Source organism: Myodes glareolus, chromosome 9 (assembly GCF_982192425.1).
Source record: "Myodes glareolus chromosome 9, mMyoGla1.1, whole genome shotgun sequence".
NCBI lineage: Eukaryota > Metazoa > Chordata > Mammalia > Rodentia > Cricetidae > Myodes > Myodes glareolus.
Window position 1 is genome coordinate 31510252 of NC_142034.1, and position 24742 is coordinate 31534993.

The 24742-nt window shown below is 40.3% G+C and overlaps 1 pseudogene; it reads right to left on the reverse strand.

The window, feature by feature from the left end:
- Positions 1 to 4591: 4591 nt before the first annotated feature.
- Positions 4592 to 24742, reverse strand: part of LOC125408414 (CCAAT/enhancer-binding protein zeta pseudogene) — a 37896-nt pseudogene continuing 17745 nt past the window's right edge.

Below are 24742 nucleotides of genomic sequence, written 5' to 3' on the forward strand. Positions count from 1 at the left end.
AAATCTATTATCTTGCAACCTAAATAAAAATATAACTGGAGAGGATAGCACCACATATAAGATATGAATAAAGAACTGTTGGGAATTGTTGGGATTAAAGGGTTGAGTGGTGATGGGGGTAAGAAAATGGGGAAAGCAAGGGGCTGGGGAGCTAGTTAGCAAAGACTAAGGATATATGAAAAAGACTTTTGGAAACTCCTGAATTATCAAGTACATTTTAAAATATAATTTGAAAACGGGGTTTTTATTGAGGTACAATACAGTGAAAGATAATGATCTTCCCAGAAAATGAGGGTTATTCAATAAAAATCTCAGTGCCTAGCAAGGGATACCTCCTCATGACTTATCAGTAGGGGCTAGGGTGGGAAGGTCACCGAAACAATCAGGCTGTTGCTACACTTACCCCCCTCCCACCCCCGACAGGGTTTCTCTGTAGCTTTGGTGCCTGTCCTGGAACTAGCTCTTGTAGACCAGGCTGGTTTCGAGCTCAGAAGAGATTTGCCTGCCTCCGCCTACCAAGTGCTGGGATTAAAGGCATGCGCTATCACCTCCTGGCAACTATTAATCGCTTCTCGGTCTTTTGGCTAAGATCAAGTGTAGCTACTATTTTCTCTCTTGCTCATCATTGAATTTCACCAGGGATCTTGAATTTTCTGGTCTTCTCAAATTTAGAAAATTTTTAGCCATATTATTTAAAGGATTTTCCAATAGTGCACACTTTCTTATCTAACAATCTGTCCATATTTCTAAATTATTTACCATTCTGCCATCCTGATAGATCAATTTATATTGATCTGTTTTCAAACTCATTTCTTCATCTTCTCATCACCAAGCCGACAAATGATCTACTCAGTACATTTGTTTTATATTTTTTCTCATTTTTGAAATGTACATTTGGTTGTTATTTTTTTCTTCCATGTTTTGTGGTTATTCATATGCTTTTCAAGATTTTTTTACTTATTTTTCTAAAGCATTATTACAAATTTTTGATGTTTCTATTGAATAACTTCTATACCTTTATCATTTCACCTTTGTATATATTCATTGGCTGAGTGTTCCATGCAATTTGAGTTTTGTTGCTGTTGCTGGTTTTTGGTTTTCTTTCCTTTTTAAATTTTTTTTATTGTTTTCATTGAGTTCTACATTTTCCTCTGCTTCCCTCCCTTCCTCTCCCCTCCCTTTCAACCCTCTCCCATGGTCCCCATGCTCCTAATTTACTCAGGAGATCTTGTCTGTTTCTGCTTCCCATGTATATTAGATCCCTGTATGTCTCTTTTAGGGTCCTTATTGTTGTCTAGATTTTCTTTTCCTATGAAATGCAATTTATAGGGTATCTTGAACATTTTGACTATTATCTTATGAAATTATGACTGTTGTTTAAAGTATATGATAAATATTGGTATTTTTGTTTCAATGGCAATTTGCTTGCATAATTTTAAGCACACTCTGAAAAGTTATTCATTTGTGAGTTGTGTCCCTAATGTCAGCTCAATTTCAAGTCATTTTAATTCCTTTCAATGTTGTTGGATCTGACCTATACATATCACTCGAAGAGATGTTCTGTCTGGGACCTTGGGTGTATGTGGTAAAAACTCTCTTAAATTGCAGTATCACTGAGGTACTTAATAGAATTAGATTCAAGTATGTGAGACTTTAGGAAAATCCAGTATTTAATAAACAATATTATGGGCTCATGTTGCCATGTTTTTTCTTCCTTGTTTGCAAGGCTGTTCACCTGATGCCTATCCTCTAACCAGGCTTCGGTTTCTCTGTTCTAGTCCATAGCTACAGCAAACCCAGGTCTGTGAATAAGCAGCAAGAGATGTGAATGAAAAAGTGTGTGCTTCTTTACAGGTGGGTATTATCAACCAAGCCATCTGGTATCACTGACATGTCAGAATTATCAAAATTGCATTTTTTTCATCCTGGTTTCTTTCAAATCTATATTTACCAATAGAATAGACTGTGCTTACTTGATCTTATAGACACTTACAATGGTTTTTCTGGAAAAGTATTTACATATGCAAATACACACCATCAAAACGATCTCTTAAATTACAGCAAAGGCACTGGGAAGCCTTTGAGGTGACTAGTATGTATCTGAGCCTCTCCACTTTGAATCCTTCCTCAGTCCATTTTCTAAGTGTGCCTACCAGCTATGCTCACTCAGAAAGCAATTCACATTTTATAATTTACATTATAAAGGCAAGAGCCTTCGTTTCCATTATGTTACAGTATTGGTTACTCTTTCAAGAATCACATAGGCCTTCTTATTTCCATGTATTTACTTTCAACCTCATTCTCCAACCCATATCAGAATTTCAGTCCTAATATATACCATGTACAAGTTGCAGATAGAAAGGTTCTGGGCAGGAGATGTCCAATTGAAACTTCAAATGTTCTTCAAAGAATCTGCTGTGTGGGTAATCTAAATGGGAATATTTGAAACTTCTCTGTAAAAAAAAATCCATATTAAAATTTTGGGTATACAAATCTGCCTTTCTATAGTTTTTTAGTCACACCAAATTATTATTTTTAATAATAATGTTATACGAGTATTGCATGAGTTAGTTCCCACATATATGTAAATTGCATCGCATGTGTGCCTGCTGCCCATAGAGGTCAGAAGAGAAAATTGGATTCCTGGAACTGGCATTACAGGCAGTTGTGAGGTACTGTGTGGGATCCTGTGAACCAAATGGGTCTTCAGAAAGAGCAGCAAGGATTCAGAATTGGGTTTGTGGCCGGGGAAAGCAAGAACTGTTGAGAACTGCTTGGGTGAATGACTACACTGACCTAATATCTCTTGTTCAAGGTCAAATATTTTTCTATTGGGAGTCAATTCTGGATTCCTAATCATTGTCTTCAAGGCAGCCTCCTGTCATCTACCCATACCCCATTGGATTCATACTGTCCCTTTTGAGACCCATCAGGTGCAGACACGAGGTAGGTGAATTTCCCAAAAGTGAGAGAGAAAATCTAATAAACCAATCAGCATGGTGAAGTAAATACAGAATCTGGGTGAAATTCAGAGACGTGTTGCCTGATGTGAGAGTGACTAAGTTAAGTCTCTGCTCTTCTCATAACAAGTTGATGGAAGGAGCACACTGCCAGCATCCCTCCCCTGGCAGCAGAGCCCTCACTGCTAGCCCACCTGAGAGTCCAGCTCCCTCTGCCACTTTTATAATTGCTGTGACATTTCAGAGTTCATCAAGGCAGTAGGTGGTTAAGGGAATTACCCACAAACCTCAAAGTAAAAGAACATTTCTTTTTATTTTAATTTTTTGAGGCAAGACCCTTTCCCCACTTTTTGGACTTTACTTTCAAAACCTGAAAATTATTATTGCCAGTCGCAGGCATGATGGGCAAAATGAGCAGGTAAAGAGCTAGTGGAGAAACATTCCACACCAACTGTGAGTTAACAGGCTTCGGAATGTGTCTCTGTGGTCCACAGACCTGCAAGTGCAGAAGTAGCAAGAACTATCAGCTACTGCAGCCTTAAAACAAAGCCAGTGACTCTTTGTTTTGTTCCAATGCAGCTCATTTTATTTTTGTTTAATCAACTAGAGGGTCTTCCTGTTGGGTCAGGGGGAAGAGCAGCAAGTATTCTTAACCACTGAGCAAATCAGCCCTGTTTCTTAAATTGCCAGTTAAAAAAGAGGTTGCATACAAAAGTTTATTCTACGGATCTATTCTCCTACACTACATAAATAATGGAATATTTATCATACATTAAGTTCAGGCTCACACAGATAGAGAAAGCTCCACTAAGAAATGAGTCAAAATTTCTTATTGCAACTGCTGTGTTCATGTTAATAAAATTATGAATCCTGTTTCTATGATAAGTATTAATATTTGACATATTTCTAGGATGCTGAATACTTTATTTAATATAGTTTGTTAGCACTTTCTTGGCAGAGACTGAGAACTGTCTATGTGTTTTATAGCTAATACTTACTTTAGTTGTTGGTAAGATTAAATGTTTATCTTTTACTTATAAGACCCAAAAGGGTATTCCAATCTATCACAGAGTTCATGTAAGATAAATTTGTAAGTAAGCATGATCCTTTTGGGGAAACTGAAAATATTGCCAGATCTGAATTGAACACAAGAATGTTAAAGGTATGACAAGGTGCCGTTATTATTTTTTGTTTCTATAGTTTATTACAAATCCACCGAACTAATGGCAAATCAATCCCACACCAGTTATGTTTAAAAGGGGTATTTATTTTGGGGGGTAAAACTTACATACACCATAAACCGTCAGGAAGGGAGTGTAGTCGCTGAAGCAGGAGCCGGGAGCAGGAGCCGGAGCCAAGTGCAGGAACCAAGAGGCCCAGCCCAGGCTTGCCGCTCTTCTTTAAAAGAGAAATATACCACGCCCCAGTGGGCTGGTATTTCAGTGGCTATTGGCTGACGGAGCGGAAGGCGCTCCCGCAGCACTGTGGACTCGTGCTTCAAGACTATTGGCTGAAGCAGCAGAAGGTACAGTCTAGAATGTATGGAGTGAGAGAGAAAAATCAAGAAAAGTAGTTGTATAGCAAGAATTAAGGGTAAGTGAAATCTTCATCCATTATTTACTCGGAAGCACTCATTTCCTTTGCCTTTTGGATTTTTGAGGGGTTTTCATTTTCCTTTTGAAATTTTTCTTTTTCTTGATGATGCTTTTCACTTCTTTGTGTGGCCGGATATCACACTCAGCTTCCCTCCTGAGCTGTTTGAAACCTGCGTTATCTTTGTTAGCCATGGCATTCGTACCACTATCACCAAACATGGATCCCATGTTTTCACCCAACAGATGGCCAAACTCCTCAGCAGAGACAAGCAGGCCGGAGTCATCCAAACTTTTCTTTGATTCTTGAAACAACCCAGCGAAGTCAATATCATCTTTATTCTTTCTCTTGCTTTTCTTAGTACTGGCTTTAGAGCTGACTTTATCAAATTCTTCAATTTCATTGTCTGACTCATCCATGAATGCTCCTCCATCTTCATCAATTTTAAAGTCTTCATCATTTATACTTTCTAGGAAAACTTCATCATCATCCAGGTCCCCAAGCTCATTGTCACTACAATCTGAATCTTCCAAGTTCTCCTTAGCTTTTTTCATATTACTGGCAAAACTCAACATCATCCTTTCCAGGAATGAAGCAGTTATCATCTTCAAGTGTGTCAATCACCTTTTCAAATTCTTCATCATCAACACCTTCTATACTGTGTTCATCTGCATTGCGCTTCTGTTTCTCTTTAACAACTGCAACTTTCTTATGCCTGTAGAAAAACACTTCATCCACTGGGATCTGTCTTCTTTCTTTTACAAAGAACTCTTTATTATTCACAGCAAGATTACGAACATCCTTTATAAAATGTTTTGGTTTTGGCTGCATCACAACACTGTCAGTATTTTCTTTGCCTTTGTGTAGCTTTGGATTTCAGTATACAAATCGATCCAAGAATCTTATGAGTATGAAATTCTGCAATGGGTCCCCTGAATACGGAATAAATTTTCCCTCAAGGATAGTCTTAGCAAAAAGAGCCACAGAAGGGTGGAAATGCTCAGATAACTTTCTGAGCGCCCAGAGACTTGTGTTTTCAGCTCCACAGAACAGAGGATTTCTACCGAATGAATTATATGTCTTTAACTGCTTACTACCCTTCGGGTTGTCAAAGGGCACCCAGGAAGCAGTCTTGGGTTTCTCTGCTTCTGTGCTGCTCGCAGTCATGGTGTCTTCTGCTCCAGTTTCCTTCACTGCATTGACTGCTGTTTCTTTGTCTGATCAGTGAACTTTTCTATGTCACTGTCATCTCCCACATCAACAAAGTTTTCTTCATCAGCTTCTGGATGATCATCTAGTTGGCTTCTTAAATCTGACTTTGTTTTAAGGATCTCAGACACAAGTTATAAAGCTCCACAGATGAATGGTGGCTTCTGTGTGCAGGTAACCTGAAGTAATCATTTCACAAAAGCCTTCACCCAGCACAATATGATATTCCCTTTCAGAGATTTGCAGACATGGTTAATAAACATTGCTTACTTCACACATGTCATCAACCCTAGATCCAACATCTTTCTGTATAATGTTGTATAATACCAATCGGATATCATCTGCTGAGAATTCATTACTTGGCAAAGCAGCATTAAAGTATACACACTAGTATTAAAATTTACAACATGCAACACTGAATAAAGTGTCCACCTACTCCCTCACTTTGTCATTACCTATCTGTTCACTCCTGGTAAAATGGTGCTGAGCATTTTTGACTCAGTGTCTTTTTTCTTGATACAAGTCCGAAAGAAACAAAAATAGTTATTCATTTGTTAGCCAACTCACTTTCTTCACAGGAGAGGACCATTTGGTTTAAAAAGCATAGCGCATAATACTGAGCTTTGATGCTGATATTGGAGCTAAGAGTAGTCTTTCTATTTCTCCACACACAACTCCTTTCATATAGGGATGCTTCTGCAATTACACTTCTAACAGATGGGATGCTTGTGTGGCAGATTCTGTCCTGAGGGTCCCCCAGCTTATTTACCACCTGTCCCAGAAGAGCCCTTTTCCCCTCAGGCTTACAGCAGGTCATGAGTAGCTACTAGAACTCAGGTTCTAGGTGTTACCAGGGAATCGTGACTTAGAGTTTCTAGGACCTGCACAAATTCTGCTACTAACTGTTTCAGCTGGTATTCATAATACCACAGTATGAGTCTTCTATCTCTTGAGTCCTTGTTGCCGCTAGACAGTTCTTCCAGTTTGTGCAAAGGATGCTGGCTGAAGACCCACAGCTTCCGATTGTCTGGCAGAAGGTCTGTAATGAGTCTCCATGAATGTTTCCAAAGTCAGGAGGCACTGTTGCTTGTTGTCCTTCTTAACAAGGTTCAAGGGTTCTACAAACTGGAGTGTATGAATAGCATCATCCTGGATCAGAAGGGTCATGTCTGCCATCCTGTTACCTAGTGTCCTCAGCGACACAATTACCTTCATCCAGGTAGAAGAGCCTCCTTTTCGATTATTAGTCTTATTTTAAATAAACTGACTTTGTGCTCAGTGTGTGGGAGAATTGTCTGTATTCTGTCAATCATGTTTTAAATAAATGCTGATTGGCCAGGCAGGAAGTATGGGCGGGTCAACCAGACAGGAAGTAGAGGTGGGGCGATAAAAACAGGAGTATTCTGGGAAGCAGGAAGCTCCCTCTGCATTTCTTCCTAGATCACAGAAGAAGCAACATGTAATCTGCCCAGCTGAGAAAGGTACCGAGCCATGTGGCTAACGTAGATAAGAACAATGGGTTAATATAAGCTACAAGAGTTAACAAGAAGCCGGAACTAATGGGCTAATCAGTTTGTAACCTAATGTAGTCTCTCCGTGTGATTTTCTTTGGGGGCTTGCCGATTGTGGGGTACCGGGCAGGACAGAAACCCCAACAAGCAGGCTCTTCATGTTATAGTGCTCATACAGCTTTTGAGCCAGGGCTTTGTATTTAGCCACTACATCCCTAGCCTGGGGTTCTGAAGGATAGTCGTTGCTGTACTTCATGTCATACCACTTGCCTCCAGGTTTCAGTAAGAATGTTTGTCTCTCAAGAAATTCAAACACATAAGGTGGTTTATCTTTCTTTGGTTTGGGGAATAGTACTGCTATCAGAATGCTATTCTGGTACATTCTTATTTTTTACCTTCTTTTCTAATGTATTTTTACTTTCTATTGCTTTTTGTTTTTAATTTTCCTACCTTCAGTATTTTTGTTTCTGTTTTGCTATCCTTTTCTTTTTCATATGGTTCATCCTCTTCAATCAAAGACTTTGTGTATTTGGCCAAATTAAGATTTTGAATAAATGCCTCCAATTTGCCTCACTGAAGATTGTCAGTTTGTTCCTATTTTGCCTCCATCGTCCACTTCCTTATTTTCATCCAAAGTAGCCAGCATAAGGTAATCTTGCTTGGTGCCTCTGAGGCATAACACCTCCTCCAGAGGGAAGCCATTCTTGGCCTCATCACTATCGTCCTTGTTTTCCTCCTCCGGATCTTCTGTCACTGCTTTGGGACATCAGGGATGCTTGGCATGGAACAGATGCCATTATTATTAACTAGCACTTTCCCCTCATTAGTTTGTGACATTACCTAGCAGATAAGTTTCCCACTACCTTGGTAGAGCAGTTGGTAGCTGCTATCTCCCAAGATACTCTGGATTACATGTAGAGAGCCTATGCCAGCCAGATAGAAATATGAAGAGAATTCATTAGCCAGCTTTAGGGAAGCAACTAATGTAAGATCACAGACAAGGTTTTAAAAAATACATTAGTTTGAACTTGTAAGGTTTTTAAAAACATGTTTTCATGTCATCATATTTTCAGGCTTCCATGAGTCCTACCTGTTTAATTTTGGAAACGAGCATCCCATGTCAGAGAGAAGCATGTCCCAAGTGATAAAATGCATATGCTGGACAACCAACTTCAAAAGTAGGTACTTCTTTTTTGAAGTGACCAAACTGAAAGATTAGACATTCATTAGTTTTCAAACAAAGAACCACTACTGATCACTAAGTAGGATAGAAGGAAATGCAATAGCTTCTTAATCTGCTAAGTGCCCATCCATATGACCCTGAAATGATCTCATACAACAAACTCTTCTCATTTGAGGGTCAGAAGTATTTTCAGGTATCCTCTTTTGAATTTAATTGCATATGAAATTTCACAGAACCCCAAAGCTCCAGAGTTTTAAATGTTTTCTATGGCTATATCTTACACAGTCCCTGTGAAAATCAGTCATTAAATGTTTGGGCCTTTATCTTTTTTTTTTAAGTAAATTTCATTAAATTATAAAAGTTTCCATTTCCGCCCCTCTTCCCAACACCCTCCCACTCCCCCCACTCCCTCTCCTCATCCCTCTTCGTCCCTTAGGGCAGTCAGGGTTTCCTGCCCTGTGGGAAGTTCCAGTTCCCTCCCCCTCCCTCCAGGTCCAGGAAGGTGAGTGTCCAAACAGACTGGATCCCCAAAATCCAGTATATGCAGAGGAAACAGGTCCCAGTATCATAGTCAATGGCTTTTCAGAAAGACTTCGGGCCAGCCACAGTCAGAGTATCCAGCCAAATTCTGAGAATCAGGTTAGATCACCTCCTCGTTCAGTCCCAGTCCAACTGGCCTTGGTAAACTCTCATTAGATCCGTTCCCTTGTATCAGTGGGTGATAGCATCCCTCGCAGTACTGATTTCGTTTTTCATGTTCTTCCTCCTTCTGATCCTCATTTGGACCTCGGGGGGCTCACTCCGGTGCTCCAATGTGGGTCTCCGACTGTATCGCCGTCCTTCGCCAGATGAAGGATCTATGGTGATAAGCAAAATATACATCAGTATGGTTATGGGCCACGGCCGATTCAGGCACCCTCTCCTCTGTCCAGAGAACAATCTGGGGGATCTCTCCTTGGACCTGGGATCCCATATATAATCAAGTCTCCTGTAAACCCTAAAATGACTCCCTTAGTTGAAATATATTCTTCCCTGATCCCATATTCATCCTTCCTCCCTCCCCCCCATCCCAGGCCACCGAGCTTTCCCCGTTCCTCCCCTATTCCCTTCTCTCTAACCCTCTCCCCTTCCATCAACCCTCCCACTCCCCCATGCACCCGAGGTTACCTGGGACTCTTGTCTATTTCCTACCTCCTGGTGGATAGCTAAATAATCTTCATCAGATTCATCTTCTTATTTAGCTTCTCTAGGATCACGAATAATAGGCTCAAAGACCTTTAATTATGGTTAGAATCCACTTATGAGTGAATACATACCGTGTTCCTCTTTTTGGGTCTGGCTTACCTCACTCAGTAAAGCGTTTTCTATTTCCATCCATTTGCATGCAAAATTCAAGATGTCATTGTTTTTTACCGCTGAGTAAAACTCTAATGTGTATATGTTCCACACCTTTTTTAACCATTCTTCTATTGAGGGGCACCTAGGCTGTTTCCAGGTTCTGGCTATTACAAATAGTGCTGCTATGAACATAGTAGAACAAATGCTTTTGTAGTATGTTAGGGAATCTTTAGGGTATATTCCCAAGAGTGGAATTGCTGGGTCCTGAGGGAGGTTGACTCCCAGTTTCCTGAGAAACCGCCACACTGATTTCCACAGTGGCTGCACAAGTTTGCATTCCCACCAACAATGGATGAGTGTTCCCCTCACCCCACATCCTCTCCATCATAGGCTATCATTGGTGTTTTTGACTTTAGCTATTCTGACAGGTGTAAGATGGTATCTCAAAGTGGTTTTGATTTGCATTTCCCTGATCGCTAAGGAGGTTGAGCATGACCTTAAGTGTCTTCTGGCCATACGAAGTTCATCTGTTGTGAATTCTCTGTTAAGTTCAGTACCCCATTTTTTAATTGGGTTAATTAGAGTTTTAGTGTCTAGTTTCTTCAGTTCTTTGTATATTTTGGAGATCAGACCTTTGTCTGATGAGGGGTTGGTGAAGATCTTCTCCCAGTCAGAAGGCAGCCTTTTTGTCCTACTGACAGTGTCCTTTGCTTTACAGAAGCTTCTCAGTTTCAGTAGATCCCATTTATTCATTGTTTCTCTTATTGTCTGTGCTGCTGGGGTCCTACCTAGGAAGAGGCCTCCTGTGCCTATATCTTGTAGACTACTTCCCACTTTCTCTTCTATCAGGTTCAAAGTGGACGGATTAATGTTGATGTCTTTAATCCATTTGGACTTGATTTTTGTGCATGGTGATAGATATGGATCTACTTTCATTTTCTTACAGGTTGACATCCAGTTATGCCAGCACCATTTGTTAAAGATGCTTTCCTTCTTCCATTGTATACCTTTAGCTCCCTTGTCGAAAATTAGGTGTTCATAAGTTTGTGGGTTAATATCTGGGTCTTCTATTCGATTCCATAGGTCGACTTCTCTGTTCTTATGCCAATACCAAGCTGTTTTCAATACTGTAGCTCTATAATAGAGTTTGAAGTCAGGGATGGTAATGCCTCCAGAAGTTCTTTTATTGTGTAAGATTGTTTTGGCTATCCTGGGTTTTTTGTTTTGCCATATAAACTTGATTATTGTTCTCTCAAGGTCTGTGAAGTAGTTTGATGGGATTTTGATGGGGATTGCATTGAATCTATAGATTGCTTTTGGTAGAATTGCCATTTTTACTATGTTGATTCTCCCAATCCAAGAGCAGGGGAGGTCTTTCCATTTTCTGGTATCCTCCTCAATTTCTTTCTTCAAAGACTTAAAGTTCTTGTCAAATAGGTCTTTCACTTCCTTGGTTAGAGTAACCCGAAGATATTTTATGCTATTTGTGGCTATCATGAAGGTGATGTTTCTCTGATTTCCCTCTCTGCTTCTTTATCCTTTGTGTATAGGAGGGCCACTGATTTTTTGGAGTTGATCTTGTATCCTGCCACGTTACTAAAGGTGTTTATCAGCTGTAGGAGTTCTTTGGTAGAGTTTTTGGGGTCACTTATGTAAACTATCATATCGTCAGCAAATAACGAAAGTTTAACTTCATCCTTTCCAATACGAATCCCCTTGATCTCCTTATGTTGTCTTATTGCTATTGCTAGAACTTCAAGCACTATATTGAAGAGGTATGGAGAGAGTGGACAGCCTTGTCGCGTTCCTGATTTTAGAGGAAAGGCTTTGAGTTTCTCTCCATTCAGTTTGATGTTAGCTGTCGGCTTGCTGTATATTGCTTTTATTATATTTAGGTATGATCCTTGTATCCCCAGTCTCTCCAACACCTTTAGCATAAATGGGTGTTGAATTTTGTCAAATGCTTTTTCAGCATCTAGTGAGATGATCATATGGTTTTTTTCTTTCAGTTTATTTATATGATGGATTACATTGATAGATTTGCGTATGTTGAACCAGCCCTGCATCTCTGGAATGAAGCCTACTTGATCATAATGGATAATATATCTAATGTGCTCTTGGATTCGGTTTGCCAGTATTTTATTGAGAATTATTGCGTCGATGTTCATGAGTGAGATTGGCCTGTAATTCTCTTTCTTGGTTGTGTCTTTGTGTGGTTTTGGTATTAGGGTAACTGTAGCTTCATTAAAGGAGTTAGGCAATGACTCTTCTGTTTCTATATTGTGGAATACGTTAAGGAGTATAGGTATTAGCTCTTCCTGGAAGTTCTGGTAGAATTCTGCATTGAAACAATCTGGTCCTGGGCTTTTTTTGGTAGGGAGATTTTTGATAACAGCTTCTAATTCTTCGTGACTAACAGGTCTATTTAGATTGTTCACCTGTTCTTGGTTCAACTTTGGTATATGGTACTTATCTAAAAAAATGTCCATTTCTTTTACATTTTCCAACTTTGTGGCATATAAACTTTCATAGTAAGATCTAATGATTCTCTGAATTTCCTCTGTGTCTGTGGTTATGTCCCCCTTTTCATTTCTGATCTTATTAATTTGCATGTTCTCTCTCTGCCGTTTGATTAATTTGGATAGGGGTTTGTCAATCTTGTTGATTTTCTCCAAGAACAAGCTTTTTGATTCATTGATTCTTTGGATTGTTTTCTCTGTTTCTATTTTGTTGATTTCAGCCCTCAGTTTGATTATTTCCAGTCTTCTAGACCTCCTGGGTGAATCAGCTTCTTTTTTTTCTAGATCTTTCAAGTGTGCTGTTAAGTCTCCAATGTGTGCTTTCTCTGCTTTCTTTAATTGGGCACTTAGTGCTATGAACTTTCCTCTTAGCACTGCTTTCATAGTGTCCCATAGGTTTGAGTATGTTGTGTCTTTGTTTTCATTAAATTCAAGGAAGAGTTTAATTTCTTTCTTTATTTCTTCCTTGACCCAGGGGTGATTTAGTAGTTGACTGTTCAGTTTCCATGAGTTTGTTGGCTTCCTGGGGGGAGCATTGTTGTTGAATTCTAATTTTAGTCCATGGTGATCTGACAAGACACAGGTAGTTACTAATATTTTTTTGTATCTGTGGAAGTTTGCTTTGTTACCAAGTATGTGGTCAATTTTCGAGAAGGTTCCATGAGCTGCAGAGAAAAAGGTGTATTCTTTCCTATTTGGGTGAGTGTTCTATAGATGTCTGTTAAGTCCATTTGATTCAATACCTCCAATAAATCTCTCAATTCTCTGTTTGGTTTCTGTCTGATTGACCTGTCCATTGGTGAGAGAGGAGTGTTGAAGTCTCCTACTATTAGTGTGTGTGGTTTGATGACCGCCTTGAGTTCTAGAAGAGTTTCTTTTACATATGTGGGTGCCTTTATATTAGGAGCATAGATATTCAGTATTGAGACTTCTTCCTGATGAATTGTTCCAGTTACGAGTATGAAATGTCCATCTCCATTTCTTCTGATTGATTTTAATTTGAAGTCGATTTTGTTAGATATTAGAATGGCCACGCCTGCTTGTTTCTTAGGTCCATTTGCTTGGAAAATCTTTTCCCAACCCTTTACTCTGAGTAGGTGTCTGTCTTTGTGTTTGAGGTGTGTTTCTTGTAAACAGCAGAATGTTGGATCCTGTTTTCGTATCCAATCTCTAAGTCTGTGCCTCTTTATAGGTGAATTGAGTCCATTGATATTAAGTGATATTAATGACCAGTGGTTGTTGACTCCGGTCATTTTTTTTTTTAGGTAGTAGAGTGTATGTGTTTTTCTTCTTTGATTTGTGCTTGTGAATGGTCGCTAGATGTTCGAGTTATTGTAGGCCGTGTTGGGAATGTTGGATTCCTTCGGTAGTGATTTTCCTTCTAATATTCTCTGTAAGGCTGGATTAGTAGCTATGTATTGTTTAAATTTGTTTTTATCCTGGAATATTTTGTTTTCTCCGTTGATAGTGAACAATAGCTTGGCTGGGTATAGTAGCCTGGGTTTGCATCCACGGTCTCTTAGTTTCTGCAGTACCTCTATCCAGGATCTTCTGGCTTTCATGGTTTCCATAGAGAAATCTGGTGTAAGCCTGATAGGTTTACCTTTATAAGTTACTTGACCTTTTTCCTTTGCAGCTCTTAAAATTTTTTCTTTAATATGTATGTTTTGTGTTTTGATTATTATATGGCGAGGGGATTTTTTTTCTGATCCAGTCTATTCGGTGTTCTGTATGCTTCTTGAACCTTCATAGGAATATCGTTCTTTAGGTTGGGAAAGTTTTCTTCTATAATTTTGTTGAATATATTTTCTGGGCCTTTGATCTGCAGTTCTTCTCCTTCTTCAATCCCTATTATTCTTAGATTTGGTTTTTTTATTGTGTCCCAGATTTCCTGAATGTTTTGTGAAGAGAATTTGTTGGATTTGCCGTTTTCTTTGACCAGAGCATTTATTTTCTCTATGGTATCTTCAGATTCCAAGATTCGTTCTTCTATCTCTTGTATTCTATTGGTTATGCTTGATTCTGTAGTCTCCGTTCGTTTACCTAGGTTTTCCATATCCAGCCGGTTCTCGGTTTGTGTTTTCTTCATTGCCTCCATTTCAGTTTTCAATTCTTGCACTGTTTCCTTTACTTGTTTGATTGTATTTTCTTGGTTTCTCAGGGTCTCATTCATGGATTTACTTAATTCTTCAAACTTTTTGTTATATTTCTTATCAATTTCTATACTCATTTCTTCAAACTTTTTGTTATATTTCTCATCCAATTCTTTAAGGGAGTTATTCATATCCTGTTTAAGGGACTCTATTGCTTTCATAATGACACTTTTTTCCACTTCTTCTGGGTTAAGGTGTTCAAGCCCTTCTGTTGTAGGGTCCTTGGGATCTGGTGTTTTCATGTTGTTTTTCAGATTGTTGGATGAGGTCTTGCCTTGGCGTCTGCCCATCTCTTACTTCAAATGTTCTCTATTGGAACTTCTGTTACCGGGTCAGGTTCCCTTCTTGGGCAGGGACATCACTGACAGAATGCCCACCTTTCCTCAGGCAGGCTATTGAAGCACAGGCACTCCCTCTTTCCTGGATCCGCTTACAATGCAGGCTCAGCTTGCAAGGCAGCTGAGCTGGGGAAAATTTTATGGCCCCAGGGGGAAGGGAGAAATATAGGAATTCGTACCTGGATGGGAGCTGGGATGGCAGGCGGGAGGGGGTAGCCAGCACTGCAGGGCGACCTGGGCAACTGTGGGTTCGGGGAACGCCAAAGCTCTTCCTCACCAGGACCCTGTCAAGGCCCGAAGCAAACTCACCCCTCCGATGGCCCTCTGCTAGAAGTCAGGGCCCCTGCTGGTCAGGAATGTGGCTGGGCTGGCACCTGGTCCACCTGTCCTCAGGGAGGCCTGTAAGACCCAGGAACTGCCTCGAGCCAGGCTGCGCCTACAGCCCAGGCCCAGCTCGCAAGGCAGCTGAGCTGGGGAAATTTTATGGCCCCAGGGGGAAGGGAGAAATATAGGAATTCGAACCTGGATGGGAGCTGGGATGGCAGGCGGGAGGGGGTAGTCAGCACTGCAGGGCGACCTGGGCGTCTATGGGGTCGGGGAACACCCAAGCTCCTCCTCACCGGGACCCTGCCACGGCCCGAAGGAAACTCACCCCACCGATGGTCCTCTGCTAGAAGTCAGGGTCCCTGCTGGATGGGAGCCGGGATGGCAGGCGGGAGGGGGTAGCCAGCACTGCAGGGCGACCTGGGCGTCTATGGGGTCGGGGAACGCCCAAGCTCCTCCTCGCCGGGACCCTGCCACGGCCCAAAGCCAGCTCACCCCCTGGGCCTTTATCTTAATCAGAGAAGATTCTTAATTATGTCTGAGCTAGCTAAGATAGTTCTTGCAAATTATGACCTTAAACCACTGCTATCAAAAGCACCGAGAGTGGATGTTTGGGATCAAGATATTTAGCATCTTCTTAGTTACACTAATGCAAAATCTCTGGATTTAGTGCCGAGAAATGAGTAGTTTAATAAGCTCTTGTGAATTCTCTTCTTTGAAGAAGAGAATGACTGACTTGGGGTTGCTACAGGAATCTCTTACTTAGGACACTGTTTGGTTAAAAGTATCACCCCAGCTCCCTAACACCCCTTTATACAAAGAGCCTGGAATATTATAGTCAGGGGCCTCAGCCCAGCCCCTGGCACTCATCTTTGGAATACTGGGCAGGAACTCCATTTCAAACTCCCTCCCCTGGGAGTTGCCTTAGTTCAAACTCCACCTCTGAGAAACACTACCAAATGTAACCACTCCCCAGGGAAGCTCAAGACCACTTCCACAGGCTACTTAAACTGCTCCCCAGAGAATGTGCATGTGGTCTCCGGGTTTTGCGTGGTCTCCCCTTTTCTCTCTTTTCCTCGCCATGCTTTCCTGGTGCCACCTGGGAGCATTGTGTTAAACATGGGCATCTTTTATTTTGTCTAATTTTGTCTTATTGGAATTATTTGCATCGGTGGAGAGGCTCATCTTAAGCAAAACCTAAGAGACACGATCTCAGGGAATTGAATGGGAGAAGTTTCTCATTGAAAACTAACTGGAGAGCAAAGCACCCATGGTAAATGCATGCATTTACTATCATCAGTTTGGTGCTTTAAGGACTCAAAATTTTAAATATTGCTACGTGTTACCTCTCTTACAAAGCCTTTGATTTTTTTCTTCTTTTCTTCTCCTGTCCATACAAGGAACAAAAGCTGAATCTGTATGATAAGTTTTTTCTTTGATTATCAAATCACCAGCACCCACTACACCTCTTTTTCCTCGGTGGAGTAATAGAAAAAGAAAACAACATATATATAGGCATCATATTACATATTATAATTAGTTTTAATTGTATTATATATGTATCAGGTAAAGAGAACATATATATGTATTTCCTTACTTATAATTACACAAACATGTTATGCACATAGAGATACAGACACATGCATTCATTTCCATATATTTTCACTGTGTTCTGTCAGAACAAATTTTTAATACTAGAGTATTAGATTATTTCGTAAAACTCGGAAGTCAGCATTAGGAAGCAAAAAAAATACTATGATCATTTACTACTTCTTTATTATATAGAGACTATACTAAAAGGCATTTATAGATCAAGTTCCTCTCCACATGAATAAAATTTTATATAAGAAGATTAGGTCTGCACAGATGATATTTCTTCCTAAGCAGGATTAGTTACCCTTTATCAGAATAAAATGAATAAGGGATCTTGAAAGGAAGACCTTGTCCACAACTGTGTGTGGAATGAATACCACATTACAAATGGAAAAAATTTTTCTATGTGAATGACCTGCTTGTATAGAATACAGCATGAATGCATGATTTTAATGGATTTCATTAGTATTGCTATTTTCCTTCACACTATTTGTAAAGTTTCCAATATTGATGGAAATAAAGACAAGTGAGGGCCTGGGGATGTAGCTCAGTGGTAGAGTGTATGCTGAGCCTGCACGAAGCCCCAGGCTCTATCCAAACATCAAAACAAACATAGTCTTGAAACACCTGATGTATCCAACTCTGGTCATGCACATTAAAGGCCAGCTGATTTTTCTTGGAGTAAGTTTCTGATGTGTGCGTCTGTTCACAAAGTGTTAATTGGAATAGCCTGTGCCTACAGATAAATTTCTTGATGAAATATGAACTCATTTTCTTCTAAACGTAAAGACTATATCCAAGAATACAAGACTCAGGGGTGGTGTGAGTAGAAGACATAACTCAGTTGATAAAATGCTCGCAGTGCATCGAAGGGATCTGAGTTTGGACCCTCGGCATCCACATAAAAGTCAAATGTGGTAGTTTATACCTTCTATTATAGAACTTGGTAGGTAAAGTCCAAAGATTCCCTGGTAAATCCCTGGCCAGTGTTATCAGTTGGCAAGCTCCAGGTTAGTGTAAGATCCTGCCTCAAAGATTAATATTAAGAGTAATTAAAGAAGATACCTGGCATCGACCTCTGGACTCTACACACACATATATAAGCATGCACACACATATACTACACACCCAAACAAAAGCATGTGCACACATACACTACACACCCAAATATAAGCCTGTACACAGATACACTACACACACACACACACACACAAACATGTACATACTTATACTACACTGACCTATATAATCATTTACACAATGTACTACACACATATATAAGTTTGTACACACATACACTACACACACAAAGATATTACACAGTAAAGAGAATGATCAACAGAGAGAAAATATTGTCTAATCACTTATTTGTAAAGTAGTTGATAACACTACAGAAGAAACTCAAATAGCTCAATAATGTAGAAACAAATAACCCAATTAAAAATAAGCAGAGAGCCTCGATAGACATTGCTCAAAAGAAGACAACAGAAACAAGAAATCATGGTCAGCATTACTATTCATCAGACAAATGCCAATTAAATCCATGATGAGCTAGCACCTCCCTTGTTATAATGGCTATTATCAAAAAGATGAACAGAGCACTTGTGAGCTATTGATAAACATAAATTTATTATTGTTGTTAACAATAAGAAACTGACTTAATTTGAAGGGAAATCCTTGTTTATGAAAAGTCAATTCTTTGTTCCTGTTTTCAGGGCTCTTTCTCTGTGGATTTTGACAGTTCAATTAAAATGTATCTCTGGTAGTTCTGCTTGAAGTACAGCTTCCAGTCGAAGTTTCTTGAGCTTTCCTGACTATATAATTAGTGCCTTTCATCAAATTTTGAAGGTCAGTTATAATTTCTTCAGTTATTCTTTTTAACACTTTTTTTCTCTTCTCTTTCTGGTACTTACTCGTGTAAACTTTGCTATGTTAAAAGTGTCCCATAAGTGCTATAATGCTGACTATTTAACTGTCAACTTGCCACAGCCTAGAATCACCTGGGAAGCTATCCTGAAACCAAGGGTTTTCTGGATCAGGTTGACTTGTAGGTATGTCAATAGGAGAGTAATTGTTGATCAATGTAGCAGAGTCACACTGATCAATGTAGGATTGTTGACTAATGTGGAGTGGACATGCTGAGCTACATAAAACAAGAGGTAGCTAAAAAGAAAACAAGAATGCTCTCTTCTCCCTCTGCTCTTGACTGGAAATGTGACACTAACTTTCTGCCTCTGTAACTCCCATGCAATAAAGAACTGTGTCTGGAACTGGGAGCATAATGCCCCTCCCTCCTCTAAGTTGCTTTTGCTCAGGATATATTATCAGGGCACAAATGCAATTAGCCCAGGCACCAGGGCTCCTTATTATGCTTCATGATTTTGCTTCTGCTCTTCTGACTGGGTAATTTCAAGTGTCCCATCTTTAAGCTCACCGATTCTTAAACTGTTATTCAATTCAAGCACTCTTGTACCGGCTAGTGATTAAAAAAGAAAAACATGAAGCTAAACTACTGCACTTTTCATCTCTGGAAATTCAGTTTGCTTCCTTTTTGGAATTCCAATCTCTTTATTAATAAACCTTGGTTTACTCAAACTATTCTCCAGATAATTTACACTTTTTTTTTTCGAGTTTACTTCAGCTCCTTGAGCAGAAATAGTTCATTTAAAGCTCTTGTTTGGAAACCCAAAGTCTAACTTCTGTAGCTTCTCCAGTAATTCCTTTTGGCAGTTTTCTTTCTTTATAATGAATGGGGCATACCTCTTTGTTTTCTTGTGTGCCTAGTAATATTTGATTGAAAACTAGGAATAGTACAAACAAGTTCATTCTGGAAACCAGACTCTTACTCCTCCCGGCTGTCAGAAAACCATTTGTTTTTAAGGATTCATTCCAAGGAAGTATATTGGAGGATGTCTGTATGTGGTGCATGGTGTGTGTGGTATACTGAGTATGTGGTGTGTGGTGAGTATTTTTGGTGTGTGGTATATCACATGTATGGTTTGTGTGGTCTGTGGTCTATAGTGTGTGGTATATGGTGTATGAGGTGTGTATGTGTGTGTGTGTTTGTACAGTGTGTGTTTATGGTATGTGTGGTGTGCAGTGTGTGGTGTGTATAGCTTGCATGTGTGTGATGCGTATGTGCAGTGAGTATTTGCAGTGTGTAGTATTTGGTGTGCGTGTTGTGTGTAGTATGTGACATATGGTATGTGCTGTGTGTGGTATTGGTGTGTGTGGTATGTGTGTATGGTGTGTGTATGTGGTGTGTGGTATTGGTGTGTGTGGTGTGTGTGTGTGTGCATGTGGTGTGTATGTGTGTGTGGTGAGTATTTGTAGTTTGTGATATGTGTTGTGTGTGATATGTGTTGTATGTGATATGTGGTTTGTGTGTGTGTGTGTGTGGTGTGGTGTGTATATGATGTGGTGTGTGTTGCTAGGGATTAAATCTATATTCTCCTGCATAATAGGTAAGCACTTTTTCACCTGAACTATAAGTCCCAGGCCCCTAAAGTGTTTGCAGAGACTGCACTCCTTGTCCTGTGTGGTCAATGGAGTCTGGTCTCATCTGTGTGGTCAGTGAACGGATATAGATCTCAAATGCATAAATTCCATAGGAAAAAGAATGATGTTCTATCTCTTTAAATCCCTTGGTTGACTTTGTTGAGGAAGCTGTTCATGGGTGTGAAAATTAAAACAATGGCTCCTCCTTAAGCTGCCTAGTTATATTCTGAGATCAAAGCATGCAATCTGAGAGTTTTGAGGACAAAGTCTCTATTGTCTGCATTGGGACCAGAAAGGTACAGAAGCAATACTGGCTACACCACCGTCTTCATGGTGACCCGTTCCTATGTGTGGTAGAAAGGACGAGTGAACCACAGTCACAGCATAAAGGGCCTCTTTCTTCACAGACACTTCTCTGTGCAGTGTGGCTCCACATACTGAACTGTTTGGTTCTGGTAGTTCTTACAAGTATAACAAGTTGTTATATTGCATAGAGAGACCAAATCCCAGAGTTTCTTACTTTAATTACCATTCCCTTGTTGCTGTGAACAAGGGTTTGAAAGAAGAAACTTGAAGAAGGATTTATTTGTGCTCAGTTTCAGTTCATCACAATGAGGAAGCCATGGCGACATTCTGCATTCTTTGCAATGGCATGCGGCCACGGTCCTGGTGCATCAGAAAGCAATGAGCTTGGGCTAGGATCAGAAACTGTTATCACGATCAAGTTCCACTTTCAGAAGTGACTCATTTTCACCAACCTGATCACAGTCTCAAAGGTTCAAACATGACAAGTTGAGAATCAAATGTTCAAACACATGAATCTGCACTGGAAATTTTATATCCAAACTTTGTTACTTAGCTAGTTATAACCATGTCTTGATTTTTCTTTAGCATTTATGCATTTTCTGTCCTACAAAGAAAAAGAAGTATACACACAGAGAAAGAAAGAAAGAAAGAAAGAAAGAAAGAAAGAAAGAAAGAAAGAAAGAAAGAAAGAGAGAGAGAAAGGTAGGAAGGAAGGAAGGAAGGAAAAAAGGAAAGGAGGGAAGGAGAGGAGAGAGAGGGATGGAAGGAGGGAGAGAGGGAAAGAAAAAGGTAGAAGCTATCTTGTCTTAGTTACTTTAATATTGTTGTGATAAACATGACCAAGGTAACTTATAAAAAAATTAATTTGGCTTATGATTTCAGAGGGTAAGAGAATCCATGATGACAGAGTGAAGGAACAGCTGAGAGCTTATGTCTTGATCTGCAACCATGAGACAGAAACAGAGAAAAGGACAGGGCCAGCAACCCTCAAAGCTGCCCCCAGTGACACACCTCTCCCAATCCTCGAACCACTCCTAATCCAACAGGAGACTGACCATCCGACCTTTTGAGTCTTTTGAGGCCACTCTCATTCAAACCAACCCAGGACACAAAGGTGCCTTGGTTTCTCTTCCTGTTCCTGTGATAAAATACCCTAGAAGGAGCAGCATAAGGGAGAAAGCATCTGTGTACTTCACAATTGCAAGAAATAGTCTGCCATTGCAGGGAAGTCAAAGCAGCAGGAACTCAAAGCAATTGATCAGTCACGTTATAGCCACAGTCAAGAGCAAAGAGTAATGAGTTAATGGACACATTCTCGTGTTCAGCTCACAGTCAAGAGCAAAGAATAAGGGGTTAATGAGTGAGTGCTCATGTTTATCCCACAATCAAAAGCAGAGTTAATGAGCGCATGTGCATTTCAGCTTCTTCTTACCCTTCCTTCTGTGTAGGTTTCCTTCCATGAAATGTTGAGACCCACGTTCAAGTTGCTTCCTACCAAAGCTCAGTTAAGAAAATCTTTCACTAGCATGCCTGCAGGTCAAGCTAATCTAGACAATTTCTCTCTGAGAATCCCTTCCCAGGTAATTCTACTATGCATAATTGAAAATTCATCCAACCATTTAATTGGGAAAAGGAAAAGTAGAAAGATGTTAGGATATTTCATTGTATAACATGGTATAATCAAGTATTTTATTTATTTTTTGGCATTTAATTCTTTCTGACTATAGTTTTCTCTCCCTCCACTCCTCCCAGGCCTGCCCCTTTCCCTCTTCCTTAAATCCTCTCCTCCTTCATTTTCCTTCAGAAAAGACCAGGCATCCCAGAAATAGCCATCAAACATGGCATGACAAGATGCATTAAGACTAGGCACAAATTCTCATACCAAGCTTGGGCAAGGCAAGCAAGTAGGAGGAAAAAGGTCCCAAGAGCAGACGGAAGAGTTAGAGACACCCCTGCTCCCACTGTTAGGAGTTCCACAAAAACAACAAGCTGACAACGATGGCACACATGCAGAGGAACTAGCTCATGCATGTTCCATGATTGCTACTCCAGTCTCTGTAAGCCTCTATGAGCCCTGCTTAGTTGAAGTCTGTGGGCCATGTTCTCCTGTATCTCTACCTCTCTGGCTCTTACATTTCTTCCTCTCACCCCTTTCCAGATCGACTCTATAGAGATCTCCAGCTTGGGTACTCTCTCCACCTAATGCTTGTCTCTGGGTCCCTGCATCTGCTTCCATCAGTTGCCAGCATAAGCCTCTTTGATGACAATTGGACTAGGCTCCAATCTATAAGTATATAAGGGTAGCATTAGGAATCATTTTATTGATCTTAATTTCTATTCTAAGTCTCTAGGCTATCCAGCCTGAGGTCCCCGGTCATTCAGGCAGTGTAGGGCATGGGTTTCCTCTTGTGGTGTGGGCCTCAGTTTAGACCTGCCAATGATTGGCCACTTGCAAGTTTTACACCTCCATCATCCTAGTCCATCCGGCAGACACAATAGCTATTAAGTTGAAGGTTTTATGGTTGGGTTGGCGTCCCAGTCCCACCTCAGGAAGCCTTGCCTGATAACTGAGTAATTTTGATACAATATTTTTATTGTTTTAGAATTTCATCTATACCTACAAATGTATTTTGACCATATTCATCCATTCCTCCCCTTAACTCCTTTCAGATCTAATACCAACTCACCTTTTTCCAACGTCTTTTTTTCTATAACCCAGGGAGTTCAATTTGTGCTACCCATTTACTCATACAGGAAGCTCTCCCATACAGTGTGGTTGATATATCAGGAGACAATCCTTAAAGAAAATTGACCCATCCCCTCCCTAAAAGTCATCAGTTATCAATAATACCTCTTCACCTTGGGTGGGCTCATGAACTACTCCCCTCTGTGCTGAACTATTGACTGGCTTGATCATGCATAAGTCTTGTGCAGTCAATAACATCCTTTTTCCCCAGGGCTTCAGAACTATTTTGGAAGAGTTGGTGGATAGACTGTAAAAGCCAGTGGCTAGGGAAGACTTGGGCTAACTAATGTCTAATCCCACAATCTAGCCATAGGGTAAATAAAGACTCATTAGTACCGAGCTTTTAAGTGGTCCGGGGAGGCAGATACCAGAGCTGTAGAAGGTCATTGGCTTGAGTTCTCGCTCCCCTTGTTGGAGTTTCTTTCTGTTCTACGGCTGTTAATTTCCTTGTATGAACATCATGATGAAGGAATTGCCCAATTGTTAGCACAGTTGTGTTCTTATTTGCTTATATTTTTCTGGGATTATTTTGTTTTCCCACTATAATTGGTCACCCAGATAAAATTTGTGGCATTGATTTTTTTTTCCTTTTAAATCAGCATCATTATGTATTCTAGCTCTTGTGTTTTAATGACGTCTTCCTGAGGCTCCATTACTCCTCAGTCCTAATGGACCTAGCTGAACTGTGCTGGCAGGGGGTTCACAATCATGCCCTCTTTCCCTGGCCCTCTGGAGTCAATTTAGTCAAACCCAAAGAAAAATATACCAAACTCCTCAAGTGCTAAATGATTAATACACAGATCTAATTACGTGATGCCTTAAAATGCATATTGTGTTTGGAGGAAAAGAAGGAAGGCTCTTCCAAAGCAGTTCGAAGGGAAACGAATCCAAATTGCATTTGTGAAGCAATCTACTCAATCCCAGCAGGCGCTGTCCTCCCACAGGGCTGCAAAAACACTTCTGAGATATGATGAGCCCTGCTGCAGAATGTACAGGTCTTCAAAGGAAGCTCTGACCTACTTTGTTTCTGCATGGTCTGAGCCTGTTTGCCTGCTGCCCTGGCTTTGGGGGGTGCACAGAATCGGGTTTTACAACAGTATTTGGTGGGTGGTCTGCTCGCAGGAGCCAGATGGCAGGTGGACAACACAGAAGCCTCGTACCTTTGCCTGATGAGTGAAAGCAATGTAACAAGTGTTTTTGCTGGGAGTTAGAGAAGGTTTTTGTCTTTCTTATTTCAGTGTATGACTCCAGGAGACAGAAGGCCTTAAAAATGAGAAGCAATGTAATATTTCAAATTGTGTAATAACACATCATTTTAAACAGGGGAGTGATTTCTAATATGCCCTTGCATGGGAGGTCTCACAAAGAATGCTACTAAAGACCCTCAGGAGAGTTCCTGCCCTCAGCTAGTAAGGGTAAGCACAACAGGGAACATATTTGTGTGTGTGTGTGTGTGTGTGTGTGTGTGTGT